We start from the raw sequence: 12,699 nt of genomic DNA on the forward strand, positions 1-12,699 counted from the left end.
AAAATGATAAAAGACAAAAACACGCTATCACCTGTGAGTGAACACTTTTTACAAAGAGGTCAGATACAGAGCGATCAATCTGTCGTCATGCTCAAAGGAAACCTGCACAATACTTTCAAAAGACAAGCATGGGAACTTAAATTCATAACTCTGTTAGACACAAGAAATCATGGGCTCAGAGACACTGGTTTTATGGCTTTTTACAACAATTTGTAACTACGAACCCTTGGACAATACAGCAGAAGAGGAGACAAACATTCAGTTTGTTGAAAGTAGAGAAATGGACATAACACATTCTTTTAACAAGAACTAGTCAGGAGTGTATTCTAATGCTTCCACAAAGAATAAAAAAGATTCAAATAGATTGGGGGAGACATCTCAATGGGATGTCAATGCTAAGCAGAGTACATTAGAAATTGACAGTGGGATGTTTGAAATATACCAAGCTAAGAGCAAAGGCAGCCTGACAGATGGTGTGCTGCTGCATGTCCCTGAGGTGTGGGACAAACAACATTTCAGGTTAGGCCCATGTATAAGATATCACATTTTAAAGTAACTACACAGAAATCCCACATCACAGCCTCTACATGGAAGCTTCTACAAAAAACAGTAATGAAGGATTTTGAGAGAGCATTGAGTGCTAATCAGACAGCAGGAAAAATTGTTCACAGAAATTTTCAGTTTTTCAGTTTCCATTAGAAACCCATTTTGATAGAAATTTTCTGACTTTGTTCTCAGACTGAGGTGAAATGGCTAGTGAATCTGAAAAAGTTCTGTTTTCGGAAGATGAAAAAGATTCTTCTGGAAGAGACTTGAGTGCATGTCAGGGACATTTCTGAAAGTGCTGGAACTCCGGCCTGGCCTATGCTACAAAGTTAGGTCGACATAAGCCACGTTAGGTCAATTAAAAAACTTTGTGTCTACACTACCAAGTCCCTTCCGCCAACCTAAGTGGCCTATAAAGTAGACTTCTGTACTCCACCGCCGCAAGAGGCATTGCGCCCTTGATTCGACATCAACAGGTCGAAGTGGAGTTAGTGTAGACACTGCATTGTGTAATTCGAATGAAATGGCCTCCAGGAGATGTCCCACATTGCTCTGCTGTGACCGCTCTGGAAAGCACTTCCAACTCTGCTGCACGTCAGCCAGGTACACAGGAAACGTCCGGTCCCCTGTTAAAGCCCTGGGAACTTTTGAATTTTCATTTCCTGTTTGATCAGTGTGGAGAGCTTGTCAGCAGAGCTGATCATGGAGACTCAAGGCCACAAACGCGCTCCAGCATGGAGTACACAGGAGGTGCAGGCTCTTATTGCTGTGTGGGGAAAAGAGTCTAGGCAGGCAGCGCTCCAGTCTAGCAGAAGAAACACTGACATCTATGCCAAAATTGCACGGGGCATGGGGGAGAAGGGCTATACCAGGGAAACGCAGCAATGCCGCGTGAAAATAAAGAAGCTTCGGCAAGTGTACCAGAAGACAAGGGAGGCAAACAGTCATTCTAGTTCTGTCCCACAGATACACTGCTTTTATCAGGGGCTGCATGCAAGTCTCGGTGGCAACCCCACCACTATCCCAAAATGCTCCGTGGATACCTCCCAGGAGCTCTGGGCGACCTCGAGCAACAACGAGGAGGACATTGTTGACGAGGAAGAGGAGGAGAATGCGTGGCAGGCAAGCAGAGGATCCATTCTCCCCGACAGCCAAGAACTGTTTTTAACTCTGCTTTTAGCCCATCCCTTCACAGGACCAATTGCTGGTGGAGTGTGATGCCGGGGAAGGCACCTCTGGGATTTTTAATGTTTAATCTGAATAAAAAAGTAGGTGTAATGGATATTGGTGGCCACTCCAGCTATGCAGAAGGTGCTCGCCGAAAAAGACTGTTTATGTGCAAAGGGATGGCCACGGAATCCTCCATGGAGATCTCTAGGAAGCTTTCATGGAGGTACTCTGCAAGGTTTCTGGGAAGGGCTGCCTTATTTCGTCCACCACAGTAGGACACTTTCCTGCACCCCTCCAGTATTAACTCTTCTGCCATCATTGTGGCACACAGCATTGCAGCATAAGGGCCAGGTCTGTACCCAAATGCTTTCAGCATCTGCTCCCTTTCCGCCTCTGTTACCCTCAGGAGAGTGATATCGCATATGGTCACCTAGGGGAAATGGGGGAAATTTTCAGTGCTAGCCCTTAAACCTCAAACAATTCAACAAGTAATCTGCCCCTTTTTGGTGAAATCTGGGTGTCACAACCATGCTTACCCAAGCGTTCCATGGTTGTGGTTGGAAGGGATCACTGTGTATTGCAACCAGCATTTAAAAAGGGGGGAGGAGGCTTCCTGTTTGTGTCTTCCCCCCCACCCACCCACCTCCCAGTGCTGCTTTTGAAAAATCAAACTATGTGGGGGGCTTTACACTGGTGCCTGTCCTCAAGCACCAGCCAGGTTGCTAAGGGAAAGGCGGCTTTTCTGAAGTTGCAACCAGTGATCCCAAAGATGCCTTCACAAAAGCTGCAGCACAAGACCTCTTGCCCATGCCTCATGGCCTTACTCACCATGGCTGGAGCAGCGAACTGACTCTTGCAGTAGCCAGCGGTTGTGATTATGTTGTAGCTTGCAAGGAAGTACTTTAAGAAGTCTTTCTTTTTTATATAAAAAGAATTAACCTTGCACCAGAAGCAATGTATGCACTGTCAATGCTACCCTTGTGCTTTGTATTCTTTGAGCTGAAACCTTGTCGGCTGGCGCATCCTCCACACCAGGACAGAGACTTTCCCAGATTAGAAGGCGGAAAAAGAAGACTCGGGAGGATATGTTCAATGAGTTAATGTGTGCCTCTGAGAATGACAAGACGGAGCTCAGTATGTGGAGGATTACACTGTCCAAGAACCTGGACATGGACAGGAGAGCATGCAGGAACAAGAACGTGCCATGCAGGAAGAGATGCTGAGGATTATGAGGAAGCAATCGGACATGTTGAGACATCTGGTTGAGGTTCAAGAAAGGCAGCTGCATGCTAGAGTCCCTCTGCAGCCTATGCTGAACCTGCTGCCATCATTGCCAAGTTCCACATCCTCCTCCCCAAAACGTCCTATGAGGCGGGGGGGGGGAGTTCAGTATCCCTTGCACTCAACACCAGCAGAGGGAACAAGGACCAGAAGGTGCCCATTCCCACACCTTTGATTTGCAGTGCAGTTGTAAGCAAGCTGTCCTCGTTTCTCTTCCTCCTCCCCCTCTCCGGGTTGTTAGCCCTTTTGCCCCATTTTCATTGCTGTTTCTGTGTGTGTGCATAATAAAACTTAATGGATTGAGGAGAAAAGGCTCTTTATTCATTCAGCCTACTGTGGCTAGTGGGGGGGGGGGTGGAGTTTACGGGGGAGAAAATGCAATGAAGGGGACAGCTTAGTAAGGAACAACACAGATAAGTGTCCCATTACTGTGGATCACTGCTGAAACTGGTCTTCAAAGCCTCCCGGAGATGTGGAGCCCCTCGATGTGCTCTTCTTATTGGCCTGGTGTCTGCCTGGCAGCCAATTTTGTGCAGCCAATCTGCCTCAACCTCTCACCCCACCAGAAACTTTTCTCCCTTAGTTTCACAGATAGTATGGAGCACCACAGAGCTATTGCCACTCGCTTCTCCACTGTCCGAGCAGCTCTCATTTTAGTATTGCTGCGCTTCAGGGCTGGGGAAAGCTCTTCACACAGTTCCTGGAAAGTGGCCTTACATATTCGAAAGTTCTGCAGTCACTGCTCATCATCCCATAGCTGCATAATGATGTTGTCTCACCAGTCAGTGCTGGTTTCCCAGGCCCAGAAGTAGCACTCAACCATGTCAAGGTGATGCGTGACTGTCACCAGCAACTGCAAATTGTTCCGCTCCATGGCTTCCAGCAGGGCTGCTTGTGGGGCATCACATAGTTCCATGCAGCGGCTCCTGTATTGGCTGAGCAAATACTGTAGGATAAGGCGTGAGGTGTTTAATGCTAACAACAGTAAAAAGCAACAGAGAGTCCTGTGGCACCTTTAAAACTAACAGATGTATTGGAGCATAAGCTTTCGTGGATGAATACCCACTTCGTCAGACGCATGACGAAGTGGATATTCACCCATGAAAGCTTATGCTCCAATACATCTGTTAGTCTTAAAGGTGCCACAGGACTCTCTGTTGCTTTTTACAGATCCAGACTAACACGGCTACCCCTCTGATACTTAACAACAGTGTACAGCTGAGCAGGGTTCATGCTTACCATGCTATGGCATCTGCATGGGTAACCCAGGCTTACAAAAAAGACTTGGTTTGTTTGTCGTTGATTACAGGGACATAGGGAGGGAGGTAAGTGCATAATGGGAGGCTAACGCCATGTTCTCTTAACCACCCGTGCAAATGTTTCGGCCCCATAAGGCATTGCAAGCCCAACCCAAAATTCCACTCCGCTAAATGAACTGTGGGATAGCTACCCAGAGGGCAGCGCTCCGTGTGTCTATGCAAGCCCTGCTAGTGGGGATGCGTTCGGCCGACACAATGAGCATAGTGGGGACACGCAAGATTGACTTGCTTAAATCGGAGGCTCGATGTTGACTTACATAAAATCAACTTAACTTTATAGTGTAGACATGGCCTCAGTCTACCGCCTTGTGAATAAAGTCATTGGAGTCAGTTTGCATCAGTGATGTTCTAGGCCATGTTGTCACAATCATTTAACTCTGCTACCATTTTGAAGATGGGGCAAGTTTTCAAACCAACATCCAAAATTATGCCTGAAAATTTTCCATTCCTATTTGTTTCCCCAATTTAAAAAAATATATATTTACATACTCAGGCAGCTACACAAACTAATTACGTAGGTAAGTTCAAAATTCATTATCTAAGTTGCATGAATAAATGGCCTTTCTGCATGCAAAAAGATGCGCAGGCAAGATTTACAGAGTCACCTTCTAAAGTTGTGTTTGGAAATTTTGATCATTCCTTTTTAAATTCTCTCTGGCTTCAGAAAATCAGACTTATGTATTTGGGGGTTTTACATGCGCTTTGGGTTTGTGGAGGGGTTTGAGTTTTTTTTCCCCCTCCTCCATCTTTTTTCTTGAGATTACATTCTTGTCTCCTTTATTTGAAAACGATCTCTGCATGTGTGTTTTCTATTGAAACAGTGAATCGTAAGTATGTCAACGGCTGCTATAGCGAGCAACTTCTTTGTGATGTATGCTAAAAAGAATCTTTCGTGGAAAGACGTATTTGGCACAGAGTGATAACTTCAGCGGTGGAAACAAACCTGACTGTTGCTTAGTTTCTAGCAACTAGGTCACAGCATTCTTGACTGTTAGCATCACTCATTGGCAAGGATAATGCACTTCCTGATTTCCTAACTGAACAGGATATTTTTAATTTTGCACAAAAAGAAAATCAGTGAGATAGAGAAGGAAAGGACAATGTGTTTACAGTGTCCTAAGGGAAGCTTTCTCTGTAGATAAGTTTCCTAAGAGGCTGACCCAATCTCACCTGTTTTTGGTGCAACTTACACCTGCAAAAATTACACCTGCAGTTTTGTACATGCAAAATGAATTACAGGTGCAAATCAGAGCACTTAGACATCTAACCATATAATTTACACTTGTAATCACAAAGTTGGAGGTGCAAGTACCCAGAGCTGTTCTGTAATTCAGTTGCAGGTGCAAACATATGGGTGCAAATGAGCCCACAAAAAGAAGGCTGCCTTTTTAAAAATACTGCCCCATATATCCTTTTATGAAACTATGCTTTAAGGCAGGGATCGGCAACCTTTGGCACGTGGCTTGCCAGGGTAAGCACCGTGGCAGGCCGGGCTGGTTTGTTTACCTGCCGCGTCCGCAGGTTCGGCCGATCGCAGCTACCACTGGCCACGGTTTGCCGCTCCAGGCCAATGGGGGCACATCCCTCAGCCCACACTGCTTCCCGCAGCCCCCGTTGGCCTGGAGCGGCGAACCGCGGCCAGTGGGATCCGCGATCGGCCAAGCCTGCGGACGCAGCAGGTAAACAAACCGGCCCGGCCCACCAGGGTGCTTACCCTGGTGAGCCGCATGCCAAAGGTTGCCGATCCCTGCTTTAAGGTCTGATTCCAGTACAGGATTGCATGAGTTCAGACCTATGTGACAGCCTTTATTCAGAATTTTCTTGTTAGGTTTGTTTAGTTTTACTATTAACATTAGTGCTGCTTATTGCACCTGTTATGTACACACTGATTGAACTAGAATCCGTGCTTTACTAGGCAATATGATCTGCTTTGCTATAACTGGACAGCAAAAATTCAATTGCCTTAATCCAGGGGCAGGCAACCTATGGCACGGGCACCGAAGGCGGCATGCGAGCTGATTTTCAGTGGCACTCACGCTGTCCGGGTCCTGGCCGCTGGTCCGGGGGGCTCTACATTTTAATTTAATTTTAAATGAAGCTTCTTAAACATTTAAAAAACCTTATTTACTTTACATACAACAATAGTTTAGTTCTATATTATAAACTTATAGAAAAAGACCTTCTAAAAACATTAAAATGTATTACTGGCACGCGCAACCTTTAAATTAGAGTGAATAAATGAAGACTTGGCACACCATTTCTGAAAGGTTGCCGACCCCTGCCTTAACCCATTTTAGAGCTGATAGGACATTTTCAATCTTAAGCAGTTTTGAACAGAAAATGGTATCTCAATGTTGCCTCTGGAAAAGAAAAGGAAACAAAAATGGGGAAGGAAAAAAGGTGGGGGGGGAAGAAAAAAAAAGCGATTTAAAAATCCAAAACCGAATGTTTATTGGGTTTTGGTTTTGTGGCGACTTCAGCTATGTTAAAGCAAATTAACTTCCCAGATCTTAGGTTGATACAAAAATGTTATGATGTTGCCATTAAGGTTTTGTGATAGAATTTGATAAAGCTAGAGGTGTATTGCTTTATGGTATGTGTTGGAGATGGAAGCCAAAGCTTCATGGACTTTTGGAGTGTGACATCTGCAGGTGGCAAAGAATGCGGAAGACTTCTTGCTTCATTTGTGATTTTTATGCTTTTGACACTGAGTGACTGAGGCTTATCTTGATGCAACCTTAACTGTCACTTAGTATAGTTTTTGGTTTTTATTAATATAATTGTATCTACATATATTAATAGTATGGCTAGATTTTCAAACATGCCAGGCATGCCGGGGCATACATCATTAGCACATGCAATTACGACACTTGGATATCAGGTAATGGCTTGCAAAAATGACAGTAAACAGTCATTTGCATGCACTATTTAACATTTTGTATGTGTAATTGTGGTATTTGTGCACTTGATTTAGGTGTCCAAGTGCACGTCTAATGTGTCAGAAAATCTGTTTCACAATTTGTATAATAATATAACACTTTGGGATACCCTGTGAGAACAGGTGTTATATAAAATTTAAGAGTATAATTGCTGTCATATGCAAAATGTTCTTAATAGGATGATGCCTTCATGTCGAGAAGCAAGCAAACTTGAATGTTGTTTATCAAACGTAGCAGATATGGCTATTTTAGAGAAATGGAAAGGGGGGTGGAAGAGAGAGAGAGACTGTGTTAAAGTTTATATTTAAAAAAAAAAATCAGAGCTTTCTTGGCAGCAAGAAAACAAGTGTCTGAATCCTTTCCCACTATTTTTTCATCTACCCCAAAGTCAAAACAATACTACAACCTTCCGTTTCTTCTTTTATAAGTGAGCTCATAATAAGTCACTCAGAGATGAGTGTAATCATACTACAATGCACAGTTAGGATAATGTACAACTGAGACTCTGTAAAATATATGCATCTTGAGGAATCGCGGTATGCCTTGGAGGAATGCATTAAATGTTATGGTTAATTAACTAATTTACTCAATCAAGTTTAACAGTGGTTTTAACTTTAATGGCACCATTACATTTTAATATGAAAATAACAGGCTGTATTCCTAGCGTTCCCTCCAGTCCGCCTCCTCTTTACCATCCACTTTACAGTTTGATTCTGATTTGTGAAACCTTATATCTGTTTATATCATCAAGCACGTGTAATACAATATGTCTGGTGTACATTACACATGCACACCTCACGAAAAGGTTTGCTGAAGTTGTATCTTCTGACAGACACAATGTGCATTCTTAAGAAATTGCACAGATTTTACAGGTCCTTCATGTATGTAAACATTTGAATGAAATTACAATGCAAGGACACTTAGGGCTCAATCCAGCAAAATTTTAAGCACATGCATAACTTTAAGCCATTGAAGAATTCAGTGCGCATGAGCTGTCTCACTTGACAATGGGATTATTCATGTGCTTAAAAGTTATGCACTTCTTTAAATGTTTTGCTGGGCTTGAAGGACAGATCCTGCTCCTTCCTCCCCTCCTCTCCTGAAGTCAACTGCAAAATCTCCTTTGACTACAATGAAGTAGAATCAGGCCCATTTTTCAAATGGCTTTCCTCACCTTTTACAAATACAATTTACCCCCACAAAACTTGCATGCACCTAGAATTTTATACGTGCATTTGAGTTGCAGGAGCAAATCTGAGTGCATGTGCCTTTAAGATAGATTGGCGGTGCAATTCATTTTGGGGATCCAAAGTTAGAAATGCGAGTTTTACAGGTATAAATCACTCCTGTAAAAAGGAGGCTAGGACTCAGGCTGGCTGTAGAATTGGGCCTTAATGCCCACCATGTATGTTCATAATGTATATACTGACTGCAGAGAGGGGAAAATCCATCTTTGTGCAGAGGGCCACCACAGGGCATGTGTACCACTTAAGTCCAACTTAAGCCCTCTTGCACAAAGGATTTCAGCCTGAGTGTATTAGGATGCACAAGAGAAGGAAATGATTGATTGACTGTAACAGCAGCAGAAGCAAAGAGTTGAGGTGCCTGAGAGAAGGCACCCATCTCCAATTTATATTAAATTTAATCGGAGTTCTTGTACATGCAGTAAACCTTCAATATACAGCTATAGATTACTTTTTTGGAGAACTTTTACTATCAAAGGTACAGGAGACTACAGTAGAGATTAACTAGCAAAAGTTGTACAAGACAGTGGAGATAATGAATCACGAATTCTGTAAGGGTGAACCTACCATGCTGAATCAAAGTACAGCTGTCTCAAATTTGCTCTGTGTGCATTTTGCAACCAGTAATTTTGTCATCAATTTTCATATTTTTTGTTTAAACATATTTGTCTTTTGGACAAGATAGGTCATATTTCATACATTTGATGAATTTTCTCTTTGGTCCAGTTCTACAGAATTTGCACTTAATTAATTGCACAACCTTTAATTCGACAGACTGTTTTTAATGTCCATGTAGTTTCAAATGCACATACATAAAACAATTTCCAGAAGTAATTGTTTTTGTGTCACTGCCATCAAAAGTTGCACTTATTAAAATGAATAGAAAATGGCACACATTTCCACCGTGGTTTACACTAAATTGCATGCATGTTGTTTGCATGTCCTTTGCAGTGCCTGTGTTGAAGTTGGAATATTGTGCAAATATAGGTACATTTATATACAACGACACCGACTTCTGAGAGTGCATTGAGCCTTGCCTGGGTACAGTTCTGGGCTTGCCAGAAACGCTCGCTGTTTTGCACGCATGCTTTTGCAAATGTGGGTCATTTTTCATGTGTGTACTAATTAGAAAGAAATCCAATTATATGTTGATGAATCATTTCAATTTGGCATTCACTAGAAATATTTCGTTTTTAAAATGCAGAAGAAATCCTGTGCGTCCAAATGTTATATAAGCCTGGTTATGAAAAAAAACTGCCTTTCATTATTACAAGAGCTAAGCACTGATGGCTGAGACACTTTTTAAAAGCTTCCTTAGTTCTTAGCAGATTCACAAAGCACAACTACTTCACCCATCCAGACAGCACACTGTCTGGAAATGTGCCCATCAAATCTGTCTGTCAAGCCACCAGGCTTTTCCATGCCTGGTAAAAGGCAGACAGGAAAGAGTAGACAAAGGTCAATCCTTGTCAGTTTCTTTGTAAATGTAATTGTACTGCCAGTTTGCAAAGCACTGGCTTGTATCCTAGCAACTTTGTATATATGTGGAAGAGTTAAATACATATTTTTGCTTGTGTTATTTTCACCAGGGTTTTTTCGTATTGTGGTGTTTTTTGCTCTGCGTAGTTTTGTTTTTTGTGTGTATATATAAAATGCAACCTGACATAAGCAGTCATGCTAGGCACTGAAAAAAATCTTTTACTTAAGTGAAACTGTCTTCTAATAATGGCAGAGTAGAACTATACTCATCAGGCCAGGTTCTGATTCCATTTACATGGACATGAAACTGGAGTGACTCCATGGAATTAGAGATTTGCTTCATATTGATATTAGTAAACTAAGATCAGAATTTCTGTATATTTAGGGATGCTTTGGAGTAGTCTCTTATAATGGAAGATTGTCTAACAGGATTTTTTTTCTAGTATAGTTTTCACTATGTTTCATAAGTTACTCCTGTTTTGGACAAAGACTAATAGAAAGGACAATTATTTTATTGGTGAGTTTGGTGTGGATTTTAGGTTGGGGAGAAGATTCGTATTTATAGAGACAAATTCAGCCCTTGAGTAATGGAGTACAACTTCACTGGTACTAGTGGAAGTTACACCCACTTACACCAAAGATAAATTAGGCACAGTTAAAGCATTCAAACTTCAGACAAAACTGTGGGGCCCAAATTCTCTGTTGGTGTACATTTGCATAGTTCCATTGACTCTTTGAATGACTTGGTCCAGAACATGCATTTGATGTTGAGGGATACATTTTTTTTTTTTTTTTTTTGCAGGAACAATTTGTACCTATAAAATTGGTGCCAGCAATTCTGATTCCCCAAAATAAATTACAGGTGGACACGTGCCTTTAACTACCTGAGCAGCACCTGCAATCAGATAGCTAGAAGTATAAGTACCCTGGTTTGTGCCCTCAACTCAACTGCAAGTGCAAATATGTGGGTGCAAATTTTGCAAGTCCAAGCAATTCTCACAAAAAGGAAAGCCTGTCTTTCGAAAATTTTGCCCTGATTACTATCAGAGATGCTACAATCAGAGATGGAGATGGTGCCAAATACTATGTTAATCCAGTTTTAATTTAATGGACCAAAATCTCTGATGTAATTCCTTTGATTTCAATGAAGTTACACCAGCAGAAAATTTGGTCCAATGATTTTTATAGTTGTACGGACTCTTGGGAATTTATCATTATAGACATGTATCACCTTAACTGATAAAAACTACAAGCAAGGATATATTGGTGTGAATTGCTCTCTCTCTCTCTCTCAGCATAGATAGTAATGACTCATACTTTGCACATTTTTTTTCCTCATCTGTAGATCTCAAAATGCTTTATAAATGTAGTGCCCAAGCTGTGCCTATTAAGGCAATTGGACATTTCAGGGTTCCAAAAGAAGACTCCTGGAACACTGTGGTGCATAGGGAGAGTGTACTTGTGGTGATGCCTTCTTAGTAGGTTGCAGCATGCATTGCCTTCTGTGGTTGGCCAGTTCTGCCAGTCCTACATGGTGGGGGCAGGGGAACGCCATACCCCGCTCTAACTCTTCCTCGCCCCTTATACATGGCTCTTCCATGGTAAGAGGGAAGAGGAGGGGCAGTAGCCACGGGTAAAGGGAGAGCTTCTTTTGTTCCCTTCCCTCTCCAATTCCCTTTACACCTCTTGCAATGTCAGGAACAGTCTGCTTGTTAGGTATAATTCTCCTTATAGGAAAACTGAGGCACTCAGAGGTTAAGGGGTAAGTTTTTAAAAGATTTGGTCGTTCTTTCCATGAGCAGGTCATGCACCTACAAAATGTACATTTTTGCACCTGAAAAATGAATAATGGTCACAAATCTGGGTCTTGGCTCCTAAAGTACCAGATCTGGATGTGTAGTGAGAGGCTCAACTAGTCAGGTTGATGCCCACGGTTGAATCTCAGCCATTAAAATGCAAGTGCAATTTTTGCCTTTTGAAATATGGTCATAAGTGATGTGGCCGCACAAGGAGTTTGTGGCAGTCAGGAGCACAGTCTCCTCACTCCCATCCATACCATAGCCACTGAATGCCACCACCTCTTTGCATACAAACCAGATAACCGGGCAATATTAGGTGGCTGACATTTTAGGCTGATGCGTTTTTCATTTCATACTGGCACCAGCGTGTGCCAACATCAGCTAGGTCATTTGCTGCTGCTGTTTTATTATTTGCTCATTTGAAACAGCTCCATATTGTCAAATTAGAATCTTGGCTTCTTTGTAACAGTTTCATTTTGCATCATATTGAGTTTCTCGTACTTGTTCATTGCAGTTTCTAAATCATTGCTGGACACAAAGCTCTTCTCAAAGAAGTGGTTTCTTTTGGCATGGAAGGATAATTGCCGGAAATTACCTGTGAATGCCTTATTTTTTGGACAGGCCAGACATGCGTACTACACTCCTCCTCCCTGCGCTCCAACAGGTATCAGCTGTACTAATTAAAACATTGGAACTGGTTTTAAATCTAGGTTCCAAACCTGCAGCTAGATTCTCAACCCTTCTATGGCACCCTTGTTCCTTTCCAGTAGCACAAAGAGACCATCAAACCAATTTAACTGGCTAGCTGGGATTCTTGTGTGGTGGCATGACCAGGAAAAAAGAGGACACACCTGCATCACTCACTCACTCTCTCACTCACACACACACACACACATTTCAGGGATTGTTGGCTGCAGGAATC

At 42.4% G+C, this 12,699-nt stretch overlaps 1 long non-coding RNA gene across 1 annotated transcript in view; it reads left to right on the forward strand.

Moving 5' to 3' along the window:
- Nucleotides 1-12,699, forward strand: part of LOC117885698 — a 68,190-nt gene that overhangs the window by 54,332 nt on the left and 1,159 nt on the right. The window contains exon 2 of the long non-coding RNA XR_004647814.1: nucleotides 12,292-12,441. This is a non-coding gene — a long non-coding RNA (uncharacterized LOC117885698). The remainder of the gene's footprint in view (nucleotides 1-12,291; nucleotides 12,442-12,699) is intronic.

Source organism: Trachemys scripta, chromosome 12 (genome assembly GCF_013100865.1).
Source record: "Trachemys scripta elegans isolate TJP31775 chromosome 12, CAS_Tse_1.0, whole genome shotgun sequence".
Classification (NCBI taxonomy): domain Eukaryota; kingdom Metazoa; phylum Chordata; order Testudines; family Emydidae; genus Trachemys; species Trachemys scripta.